This window comes from Alexandromys fortis, unplaced genomic scaffold, assembly GCF_014885135.2.
Source record: "Alexandromys fortis isolate MF-2015 unplaced genomic scaffold, M_Fortis_MF-2015_v1.1 scaffold_124, whole genome shotgun sequence".
In the NCBI taxonomy this organism is placed as follows: Eukaryota; Metazoa; Chordata; class Mammalia; order Rodentia; family Cricetidae; genus Alexandromys; species Alexandromys fortis.
The window spans coordinates 4,234,286-4,246,970 of NW_026067995.1; the positions used below are offsets into that span (position 1 = coordinate 4,234,286).

Consider the following 12,685-nt stretch of genomic DNA (forward strand, 5'->3'; position numbering starts at 1 on the left):
TAGGTCCTCTGTTAGCAGCGTTCTGAAAGCTCCCTGAGCGGGACTAAGGAAAAGGCGGGATGAGGGGTGCACCGAAAAGCCGAGTTCATCCTTCTGAACACCTGGCGGAGAAGCTGCTGGTCTGGCCGACCCCCAGCCCTCCGGAAACTCAAGGGGCGGAGGTTCCACCTACTCCTTGGTCCTTCCCGCCCATCGCTGACCCTCGTGGAGTCCCGGTGCCGGAGCCTCCTTGCATGACGTGCACCCCTGGGCGCAGCAGGCAAATGGTCTGGCCCGTTGGTAGCCGCCACCCCTTGGGCACGACAGCTGCTCCAGCTGCTCTTGGTCGGGTCGAGCTTCTGAGCTCTGAGCCGTGGCTGCCCTGGGCGGTGGGCGAGCTGAGGGGATCCCAGGGCCACCTGTGTGTGGCCGACAGGGAGCCACCAGCCGCGGGCGGGGAGTGGGGACCACCAAGGGACCGGCCACAGGAGCCACCCGGCGAGGTGCCAAAGCTGTGAGTACCTGCCCTTGCCCCCGCCCCTCCACACCCCAGGTGGGACGCCCATTCTTTCCAGTCCCTGTCCTGGAGACGTGCCCGGGTGGAAGCTGTGCGGAGGGCGGCTGCTGCCAGGCTCATGATTCAGCACCATTGGCACCCAGAGGTTCGGGCAGCAGGGGGAGGGGACCGGACCGGGTCATTTGCGGGGTCCAGCCTTAGTTTCTAGATCAGCCCTGGCATGGCAAAGGGGGCAGTGCTTCTTGTCCCCAGAGGGTTAATTGGTCAGGACATTATGTCCCCACACCCTAGTGTCAACCTCCTTGAGCAGAGAATGTTGTGCGCGTTCTTGAAAGTGTGTCAGTATGATGTCTTTCTCCACACATCTCCTTTCCTCTGCTTCTCATTCCACCATACATCCACTTTGTTTGATATCAAAACGTCCCCCCAAACTGTGAAAATTTTCTGTAGAATTTGCCTTGAGTTCAGCAGAGTTTGACTGATTCATATAAAAAGAAAATATGTATAGGAATTATGAACAATATCTTCATCTTTTAGGCACTTCGTGTGTGTGTGTGTGTGTGTGTGTGTGTGTGTGTGTGTGTGTAATTGAGTTAAATCATCATACCCACCCAGAGCCAATTGTGGAAAGTGAGGAACAGAGATCTTAAATTACAATCTCAAGGTCACAGAACAGGAATTTGAATCCAGGTCTCCCTCACTCCAAAATCCACGGACCATCTGCTGTATCAATCTGTATTGGGTCCAAGTACGCACTGTTAGATGTGACGTATAATAATTTTCATAGGATTTATCTCAGACACTCGCAGCAGCAACCTGTAAACTTTCTGCACATAGCCCTGCACTCACCGGATAGCTTGTAAGAGAAAACACCTATTTCCTTAGCATCCAGTAAGAAGATGTATTTAGACAACAGTTCATGGGAGACTGGGTCCTAACCAGAGATGCCCAGTGTGATTTTTGGTGGTGACAGATGCTGCATGCTCAAGTATTGGGAGAATCAATTGGCATCACAGTAAGAAATCTAGAAACCAGTTTTTAATCTTTGGGCAACATTCAAAAGAACAATTATCTAGTTTATGGGGTATGGGACTGAATCGTGCACAGTAGGGTGAGAGACAAACCCAGACTCGGGCCGTGCTATTTGCCTTATCACACCCTTGGGATTCGGCATAGCAGGTGGTATTTTTGTGGGTTAAGGAGCTAAAATCTGGAGACGGTACAAGATCATCCAGTGAATGGTAGAATATGAAGAAGCACTTACTCTTGAGTGCTGCTTCACTTATTAAAAAAACATGGGTGTGTTGTCGTGCGATGGAGAGGTGAACTGTGGGAAATGGATTTCTTAGTTGATGTCCTGCCCTTCAGAGACAACAATCCTATTGACCTTGTATGCTCCTGCAAAAGTAATGGACACTAGGTCTTTCTCCTCTGGTGGGTCATTTGACTTGCTTTCATTTATGATTTATGGATTTTTCTCTTAAGATATGCAACTCTCGTTATGTCTCGGGTGTCGGGTTGCTAATGTACAGATGGCGTTTATTTCTAAATCCTGGCAGAGTATTTGATGGCATAAAAGAGCATAGCCATTTAGTCCATCACTTCTAAAGCGCTGGACCATTTGCTTTGGAGAGTTCTTTTTCTTTTCTTTTTTCTTTTTGTTAATTGCGATATTGATAGATTAAAGCCCACAGTCTAAGTGAGGGCACAACACGGAGATACAAACTTATATTTATTGTTCAGATAAAACTGCAGGAGAAGCAAGGTCCTGTGTGTGGTCTTAAGTTGATTTTTAGAAGGTCATTTCATTTGTTATTTATATTATAAGTCTTGGTGAGGCATATTGCAATCCAATCTGTTTGATCCCAGGGGGAACCTCAGAATTGATATGAATGAATAAGCAGAAATAGAATATCACTGTTTTTAAAGCAGAAAATGGAAAGTGTATGCCCCAGTAGTGATGTCACAGGCAGCGTTTTAAAACATCATGTTTCATTTAGATAATATCACTGAGGGCACGCATCTAATAGCAGCCTGGCTGTCGCTGTAGAACTCTATTTCCTCTCTGCCTCTGGATGTCTCTGACCAATAACTACTGAAAAGCCTCTAAATTTATGACTTCAAGGAACTCCAAATCTAGCTGAGAGGTCTTTACTTACCCAGGAATAACAGAATGATACAGAATGGTCTCAATACCAGCAGGTGGTGTAAGTTTAAGGGCTGTAAGAACATCCGAAGAGAAGAGGCAATCATTAGAAGCTGGGTGGTCAAAGAATCAGGGATGTCTTCACTCACAGAAGAGGATTAAATGACTTTCTGAGACTTGGACTGATTTCCATAGGCTGAGAAACAGAGAGAGCTGAGATGTGCCAGACTCTGGTCTATGAGGAACTTTGAACGTCAGGCATGAGACCTGTTTCTGATGTGGTCACCACAGAGAACTAGTAGACATATTTTTAATCAGAGAAAGTTTTTCTTGCCCATTTTTATCATTTCCTTTGCCTCAATACCCTTGCAGGAAAATGGAATCTTTTTTTGACATTAAAAGAATTATGAACTAAATGCAGAAAGAACATTCTATGAAAATAAAATACTTTTGTTCTGAAGAGATCCACCCTTTAAAATTTTATCCACTGTACAATTATGTACAAATAGGAAAGCAAAAAGATATAAATATCATACTCTTACCAAGTAAAGGCAGCCATTGATGGCATTAATCGATGGTTTTAATCATATTATATTATTAATGTACTTATTTTTACTTTTATTCTCCTAGTTTTCACCAAATTTTAAGTGAGTACTAAACATTTTACATGCCTGCATAAGTTTCTATGAGATAGAAACACTGGACCTTCCTAATCATTCCTCCTTGTGAGTATATTGTTAATATCAGTCTCGACACCGTGATGAACATTTTGATCCATGGGCTTTTTTTTATTTTGAGGATTAATCCTGTAGGCTAGCATCTCTGGGGAAAGAGTATGAACTCTTCATATTATTAGACTATTTCAGCAAGTTTTGAATCTCTACTAAATTTTCTGTGTTCAATTTTGGACTTTACATATTCGGTATAGAATATTTGTACATTGTTAGAAAGTCACAGTTATGTCTGTGTCTCCTTAGGTCACACAGTTTCAGGCAACTTCACTTTTCATTAGAACAATTAGGTAGATCCTAAGAACTGAGAGGAAGGTGAGCATTGAGGACTAGAGAAGAAAAGAGGTGGAATTAAAGTCAGAACAGGTTTGGTGAGAGTAAGGGGGAGTCTGGTCAGAGAAGAAGTGCGTGTGATAACAGACCTTCAGGGCTGCATTTGTGGGAATGCTTGCCTCCACAACTTTTCTTCTAGCAGAAACCATATCCCAATTTAGTGTTTTCAAACTTCAGATTCTGTTCTGTGTCAGATCCCCAGGTCTTTAACTTTGGTACCTTAGTAATGCTGGACACAGATTGGAGCTCTCTCTGATTATAACTTAGCAGTAGCCCCCAGTAGAACATACAGGGTCTATGGGAGGCACATTTGAAGGTCTTTGAATACGACTGTTACTTCCTGGTGTACATTTGCCAGAGCTGGCCTTTGAGAGGAGTTGCAGCCAGAGGATGCATGACATTCTTAGAGTCAGTCACCTCCCACCTCATTTTCTCACCAGAGGAAAAAAAATCCCTTGTAGAGGAGATTGTACCTCAGTTTCCCTTGTGTGTTGAAAAGATATATCATTCCCTCTCTCTTATGAGTAAGACAGGACATAAAGTTGAAAGGGTGCTTTACCTGACACTTGACTTTTACTCCCCAAAGTTAATGATGGGGTTTCCCCTGGGATCCACTTCCATCTTTCTTGTTTGGGTCATGAGACTGGGACTCCTCGTAGATGGTTGGCTGTAAAGTGTCTCTAGGTACTAGTGAAAGGGGAGTCAAGGGATATGACTGTACTTGAGGACACAATTAGGAGCTGAAATTTTTTCTAATGAGTCAGTCTTGAAGCAATGGAAACTTTGCATTGCACTGTAAACCACAATGAACCTTGACCCTCTTCTCAGATCCTAAGAAATGATTTCTGACGGAAGCTGGGTTTTGAAGGACCTGAATATTTTAAGCTGAGTTTGTCTTATGCTTACTTGGAACTTATTATCCTATTATAGTTTCCTTAAGTTCTTGGAAGCTTGTAAATCCATTTCCATTTTTTCTTAGGCTTTATTTGTCAAATGGAAAGTGGGCTTAGCGAAAAGCATCTCTTGAGTTAAAAGTAGAAAGTTTAAAAAGTTTAACTATTTATTCCCCTTTAGCGTTTATTCCCCATTTGTCATTTAACCACATGACTGTCCTTAATGTATACTGTTGGTGACAAAGCTAAGGCACGGGGCTCATTTAGGCTCTGGGGAGTGCTTAGTGATAAATTAGCACCCTTTCTTCTCCACATTTTTTACAATAAAGCTCCTGATTGGTTGATTTTTTTCTTTAGGTTTTAGAATTCAGTGGACAAGAGCTCACTTCTCTAGGGCTTGCTACACCCTGAAATCAATGATATTGTTGATAGGCCAAACTGTCTGTATTGGCCGCTATTTCTAAATTGCCTTGATACCTGAGCTTCCAAACCTCTGTTATTTTTGTCTCTCTGCCACTCTGCCTAGCCATGTGAAATGGAACATTCTTTTTGTCAAAGGATTTTTTTTTGTACATTTCTAGCTCTCTCACCCACTGCTTTGTGAAGTGTGAACTGGTACCACAGCTAATTCAAGAAGATGAAAATAGCTTGGTTTCTTTTTAAAGTTTATTTTTATCTTAGAAGTTTCTTCCTCCTCCGTTAGGGCTTGGGCAGTGAAGCTATCTTTTAAAGTAAGTGGCCTTTTGTAGATTTAGAAGGCAAAGAAGCAGTAATCCAGGCAGCATCTTCAAAATCATTTCGTGGCTGTAGGTCAGTCCATGACTGTAGGTCAGTCTGTGGCTGTAGGTCAGTCCATGACTGTAGGTCACTCCATGGCTGTAGGTCAGTCCATGACTGTAGGTTAGTCCATGACTGTAGGTCAGTCCATAGCTGTAGATCATTCCATGGCTGTAGGTCAGGCCATGACTGTAGGTCAGACCACGACTGTAGATCATTCCATGGCTGTAGGTCAGTCCATGACTGTAGATCATTCCATGGCTATAGGTCAGTCCATGACTGTAGATCATTCCATGGCTGTAGGTCAGTCCAGTCCATGACTTTAGATCATTCCATGACTGTAAGCCAGTCCATGACTGTAGATCATTCCATGGTTGTAGGTCATTCTGGCTTGTGGACATGCTGAGGCACTCTCATTAAAGGTACTGCCACCTCTTTGTTTATAAGTGTAATCCTACTTGAATTGCATGTAGAATTTGCTTTAATTGGCATAGCCTGACTGTATTGTGGAATATTAGTGAGAAAAACAACTGTGGGTTTGAGCCACTGAATTTCCTAGAATCATCTGAATGTGTAATTTTGTCATAACTGAAAATCTACGTTTTCAAAGAACTCATCAGATAAAATACATGGCCACATGCAACATTTGGAGTGATAACTAGAAAATCAGAACACAGTCTGCTGCTAACTAAAGGTTATGGGATAGTCCTGGAAAGGGATAAGATTGACTGACTTTCCTCTAGTCAGTTGGTTTAATATTCATGAGCTATCTGTAAGTATTATCATTTAGTTTTCAGTTTGGTCACATCCAAGAAGTAATCCAAGAAACTATCTCGAGTGACATAGCATTTATAATACCTAGAGTACTATCATTGGTAGAAATTACTTTGTTCATTTTAACAATGTAAAAAATAGAACTAAAGAGACACAAAAACAGGTGAACATTAGTATCCAGAGTGAGATTAGTAATTGGCTAATAGTTGTCCCTATGACATATACATTTTGACACCTGCTGCTTGTACTTTTATATGGAATTAAGAGAATGACCTTCACTGGTTTATTGATAATCTTTTGGTTTTACTTCCTTTAGGGAGGTTGAGAAAAATTGAACTTATTGAATACCTGTGTGGTTAATACGTGCACGTTTCAACTCATTTGTTTCACAAAGGATAAATATCGTTTCTAGAACTTAAGCATGATTAAGTATTAAGTATTAACAGGGAAGTTGTAAGGGAAGCATCGTACTTTTCAAAAACCATTAGATTGAGCCAGAGAGTTGACTCAGCAGAAAAAGTGCTTGCTGCTCAAGCCAGAGACCTGAATTTGAACTCTGGAGCCCATGTGAAAGTAGAAGGAGAGAAATTATGTCATAAGCATTCCTCTGATCTCCTTCTGTGTGCCATGCACATGCTTGCTCTTCCTGTAATAGTGTATACACACACACATGAACAATATAAAACTGTTTTTAAAAAATATCAGCTTCTATATATGTAGAAAAGCTTTTCCACTTGTCTAAAATTTAATGCCAAATAAACATTTTTGGTACAGTGAATGGTGACCACCACATATACTTTGGGTTGTCATTTTGAGAAGAGGCATTTTCTGTTTAAAATGTTTATTTGGGGTGCATGTCTCAAGACCTGTTTTCATATTTGACTCAGTATTAAGTATAACATGTGTTCCTCATTGGTTAAATATGGCATATGTGTTTAATATTGTACTCAACAATGCATTCATGAGTGTTGCTTCTAGAACATGCAAGGAATGAGGACAATATGAATGTAAGATACATGAAGCATTAAAAGCAGTTTTACTGGGAGTAGCATTAAGAAAATGCACATGGGGTGGGGAGATGACTCAATGGTTACCAAAAAGTCTACTCAATGACAATGAATATAAAGATCCAGGTCTCTAAATAAAATTAGTTAATGATGTAGATGTAAATTTTTCTATTCTTACCTAATTGTGTATTATGTGTCAATATTAAAGTCATTTTAATACTTTCTACTACATTTTCTTGAAGAAAAATATAGTAGCAGTTGCTTATTGTCATCTTCCATGGTTTCATTTACAAATGGGCAATCATGGTCCAAAAATGTTAAAATACAAAAGAAAAAGAACTACTGGTTCATACGAGTGTATAATTTTTCTTCCCCATATTGTTGATATGGCGCATTGAATTGATCTTTGAATAGTGAATCAATTTTATAGACATGGAATAAATCTTTATTAGTCGCAAGTGTTTGTATACACATTATTTGCATTCATCCAAGGGTATATGCAACATTTCTTAAATTTTAAGGACATTTGCATCTAGATTTATTAGGACAGTAGTCTGTGACTGCTTTTATTCACATGTTTTCTTGTCTGATTTTGGTTCTGTGCACTAGAACATGAGTTGGGAACCATCTCCTCTTTTATACTCTGAAGGAGTTTGTGTGAGAGTGGCCTTAAGTTTTTGACTGTTTGGCGAGATTCCGATGAAACCATCTGGGACCTGAAATTTCCTTTTCAGGGATTTTAAAATTAAAAATGTTCTTTAGCAGTTGAATAATTGTTCACATTATCTCTTTTTCTCATGGATTGAGATTTGGTAGTTTGCGATTTTTAAGGAAACTTTTCTAGGCTATATGATTTATGCATACATTTGCTCTTGCGTTTCCTTTATTACCTGCTTTTCATTTCGGGGCTGTTATTTTTTTCAGCTTGCTGTGCCTTTATTTTCTATACCTATGGATTCACGACTGCTGCTCCATTCTAATGTCGACACTTCTGTTCAACACAGTTCCTTTCCACCCAGCTTTGCCTTTACCTTACAGAGTAGGTTCTCATTTGCATTCTGTTCTATAGCAGCGTTCAAAAAAGGATTTCCTTTGGGACTTCCATTTTAAGCCATGGCTATTGAGAAACTTTTTTAGTTTTTTTTTCTGTGTGTGTTTTTCAAGATTTGATCTCATTATTTGTGTGTGTGTGTGTGTGTGTGTGTGTGTGTGTGTGTGTGTTTGTGTGTGAGAGAAGAGAGAATGTGTGAGCATGTATCTTTGGGGGCCAGAAGAGAGCATTTTTAGAGCTGGAATTACAGCAATTGTTAGATTCTGGACATGGTGTTGAGGATGGGCATCCTTTGAAAGAGGTGTAATTCCTTTTAACCTCTGATTCAGCTTTCTAGCTCTTTTTTTTTTCTTAAATTAATTTTTATTGAGTCTTCACTATTTGGCCCAGGTTGGTCTTGAATTCACAGGCTCAGGTTTTCTATCATCCCAGCTTAACTTCCTGAGTGTCTAGACTACAGGCACAGGCTGTGACACCTGGCTGAGAAAAGACACTGCTTGATTTTTCAGGACTTGGAGATTTTGCTCTTGTTGCTCTTATCTCTAAAGGGTAGACCAGATCCCCCTTCTTCAAACTAGCCCGGTTGAAAGGTTATTCTCATAGAAGTAGAAAGATTACTAGCTTAGTTCTACTTAGTCTGGGAATCTACTTTGTGGTTTAAATTATTTTAAATTTGCCTAAAAGTTTCCCTTGGTTTATAAGTCTTCCTGTGTTTTATGAATGAAAATATTGTATGTGATCAAAGCTTGATGGGTCTTTGGAATAATGTGTACCCTCCTGGTTTTGAGTAGAGTATTCTAAAGCCAACCAGGTCTTATCAGATTGTGTATTCTAAAGCCTTATCAGCTTGTGATTGCTCGACTCTGCTCTCTGAGAGCAGCTTTATGAGCTTTCATATATATGAATATATACATATATTACCTACACACATATGGTCACATAGTGTTTTTTTTTTTTCCGGTGACTGGTACTTTATTGGCACATTCCCCTTCAGATTCGCCCATCTTGCCACAGGTGAGACAGTTTTCTCCTCTTTCAAAGCTGATAGTATTCCACACTAGATCTCCATTCTCTCTCTCTATTACATTTACCTACCTGCTTATTTGTTGACCAACACTGGAGTTGGTGTTTTGTCACCCTCTGCTCTATGCAAGGACTCCCAAAGGATAGACCAGATCCCCCCTGTCCATACTAAGCCTCTTGAAAGGTTATTGTTACAAGACCCGAGTCACTAGTAATTATGCTGAACTTGTGAATGAGTCAGAGTCAAGTTCATGTCCTGTCTCCCATGACCATTCTAAAATTGTAAACAGCCAGTCTGATAACAGCCAAAAGTATTTCATATCAAATGATCAAAATCTTCATTTTTATCATTTTTTGATTAGAGTTTTTGAATTTGAAGTAAGTGCAATAAATGCCAGTGCTCTCTGAGTGTCCTTTTCCTTTCTTTTCCTCCTCCCAAAACTTCCAGTCTCTGATGACCATTATTCTACTCACAACTTGTATGGGATCAATTTTGTTATATTCCATATGTGGATGACGGTATTTATGCACTACTCACCTTTGTTCCTGACTTATTTCACTTAACATAGTGCTGTGGGACAATGGTCTTTTATCCTGTCACTTGTATTATTTTTAATTAAATGCTGATTGGCCAATAGCCAGGCAGAAAGTAGAGGTGGAGCAACAAGAACAGGAGAATTCTGGGAAGAGGAAAGGTCAGTCTGCAGTTGTTATCCAGACACAGAGGAAGCAAGACTGCCTTGCTGAAAGAGGTGCCAAGCCACATGGCTAACACAGACAAGAATTATGGGTTAATATAAGTTATAAGAGTTAATAAGAAGCCTGAGCTAATAGGTCAATCAGTTTATAATTAATGCAAGCCTCTGTGTGTTTGTTTATTTGGGACTGAACAACTACGGGACTGGTGGGACAGAAACCTCTGTCAACAACATAGTGCTCTTCAGTTCCATCCATGTTTTCAGTGATGACAGGATTTCCTTACATCTTATTATTCAATACTAGCACATTGCCCATATATCCTGCATTTTCTTCATCTGTGTATCTGCTGATTGACACTGTTTCCATGAGCTAACTAATATGAATACTGCTGCAGTAAATGTGAGAGCAAAGAAGACCCTTTTGGCATCTGGATTTAAATTTCCTTTGCCATGTACCTGGCGGCAGGATTGCTTGAGTATCTGATAGTTCAATTTTAACTTTTGGTGAACTTCCGTACCATTTTCTGCAATAGCTCTGCTAATACACATTCTGACCAGCTGAGTCAAGAGTTCCTTTATTTTTTACGAGCTCACCAGCCCTTGTTGTCCTTAGTCTTATGTATTACTCATTCTTGCTGGGGTGGTGTCATATTGGTAGGTAGATGTATGTTTTGACAAAGTACATTTTTATTATATTCGGAATCTCCAGTGTGCCATTCTAGGGGGTGGTTGGAAAGGATAATCCTTTCTTTTCATGAAATGATTATAATCTACCCTTCTTATTTGCATTTTCGATTGCGTTCTAAGGAGGGACCCTTGCAGGAGAGTTTCTCCTCCATTTGCAGTTTCTTGTCTGTCTGTGAGGAGCCAGGTAGCTGTCATTGGAAGATGAGAAAGAAGGGCCTCTTTTCTTGGCTTCTCTTGGCGACTTCATTAGTAACTTATTAGAATCTCCTTTTCTGATGTGTTTGTCTATTAAGCATCTGCCCAAGATTCCATGCAGATAAAACATGACTATTCTGCCTCTGTGGTGATTGGTTATATCCTTCATAGGTGAGGTAGATGTTATGGAGGGGCTCAGACCTCATAGACTGAAAGGAGGGGAGAAGAGAAAACCCTGGTATGGGGGCGGGGCTGTTGTAGGGGGTGGTACTTAAAGAGTACTCTCCATACACAGATGAGACGGTCATAGGGCTGCTGTAAATGCATAGGGGAACACTGCTGTGCTCAGAAAAAATAAACAAAATGCAGATAATCTCTCCCGGAGCCACAGCATTGCTTTGTGAGTCTGTCTGTTTGCTTGTTTATTTGTTTCCAGCCCCCTTTCTGGCCCCAAGGAGCCAAATCTGAGCTGAAGTTGTATTGGTAGCAAGCTGCGAATTTCTCCCTTTCCCAGTTCGCTGTCTGTGTGCCAAGAGGTGGTTGGCTGATGACCAGGTCTTTACCTTCTTTGGACTTTGTCAGAACTGGGGATGCTGGAGGCTGTTCCTCCTGAGATGAATCAGCAGCACCGTCCGCCATTGTTCTGGTGACGGCTGCTCCCGTGTACGAAGTGATGCTGTACAAAGAAGGTCAGAAAGCCTTAGATTTGGGTCGAAAACTGAAACGAAGCAGTGGTGTGTAATTTTACCCCACATTTGAAGTCTGTGTGGTGAAGTTGTTACTAGAACTTCTGCAGTTTATCCTCTGGAAGCTCCCCCTCCTCCCCAGAAAGCCTGGTGGAACGCTTAGGATTCTTAAAATAGATTATTGCTAGCAATGTCTATGTTCTCTGGTTTTTCCAAACTTAAGTCTCATCTTCATCCTCATAGTTTTAAATTCCCCTTTTACACTAATAATATATTTTAATTCTAGTTTTTAAAGTTTGTATATTCTCTAGTTTAGAATACACATGCAGTCAATGATATTTATTTAACTCTGTTAATATTCAGACCACTGTGCTATAAAGCAGTTTCTGATTACCAGGAATATAAGGTATTAAAGTCATGTGCATTAGCATATATTTGCATCTATAATTTGTATTGCCAAAGCAAATCTCATTTTGAATTATCAAAAGTCCCAGCATTATAGTAACTTTGATAATTGGGAAAAAACATGGCCAAATGGCTTTATTATAGAGATTAATACACATAAGGAAAAATTTTCTGATGGAGCTAAAATGTCAAGAGAAAGAGAGGCTCAATGGCTTCAATGTGATTGTCGTTTAGTAATTTCTCCGTTATAATTTATAATATAAAAAGAAGTCACAGCTTAATATATCTTGTTGCTTGCTCAGCAAATGTCTGCTGAATTAAAATCAAGTAGGAAGAGATGAGTTGGAAAATCTATTTGTATTGAAATTGGTAGAGTAGGCTGATGTAAACAATTCAGTAAAACTGGTTTCTGAGTTTGTCTTTCTGGGACTAGAGAGATGGTTTCCAGTATCAGTCCTGACTTTCCTCCTGCTGAGTGGTCCTTAAGCCCAGTTAGACAGCTGTTCATTGTCACCAAGATGCGAGTGCCGCTTATTGCTCCTGTATGGATGGCTATCTTGCCGTGCTGGTTATCGCTGTGGTTCATACTTGTGACAGCTGTGGAGGACTGTTTAATTGCCTCCCTCCCTTGGCAGCTTGCATAGTATTTTTGGAACCATGGAAACTAGACCTCAGGAAAGAGGCTTCCAGGTCAGGTCCAGCTTGAATCATCTGAGTCCTGTGTCCTAAGTGTGCATTTTTTTTTTTTTTTTTTTTTTTTTTTTTTTTATTTCGTGTTTTCTG

General features: G+C 40.3%; 1 protein-coding gene across 2 annotated transcripts in view; it reads left to right on the forward strand.

The window, feature by feature from the left end:
* The first annotated feature begins 274 nt into the window (after positions 1 to 274).
* Positions 275 to 12,685, forward strand: part of Ttll7 (tubulin tyrosine ligase like 7) — a 103,795-nt gene continuing 91,384 nt past the window's right edge. Inside the window, exon 1 of one of the 2 annotated variants that reach the window (XM_050160101.1) lies at positions 275 to 493. The gene's annotated coding sequence lies outside the window, so the exon portion shown is untranslated. Of the gene's footprint in view, positions 494 to 569; positions 642 to 12,685 lie in introns of those variants that run through there. The other variant, XM_050160102.1, reaches the window with a different exon arrangement.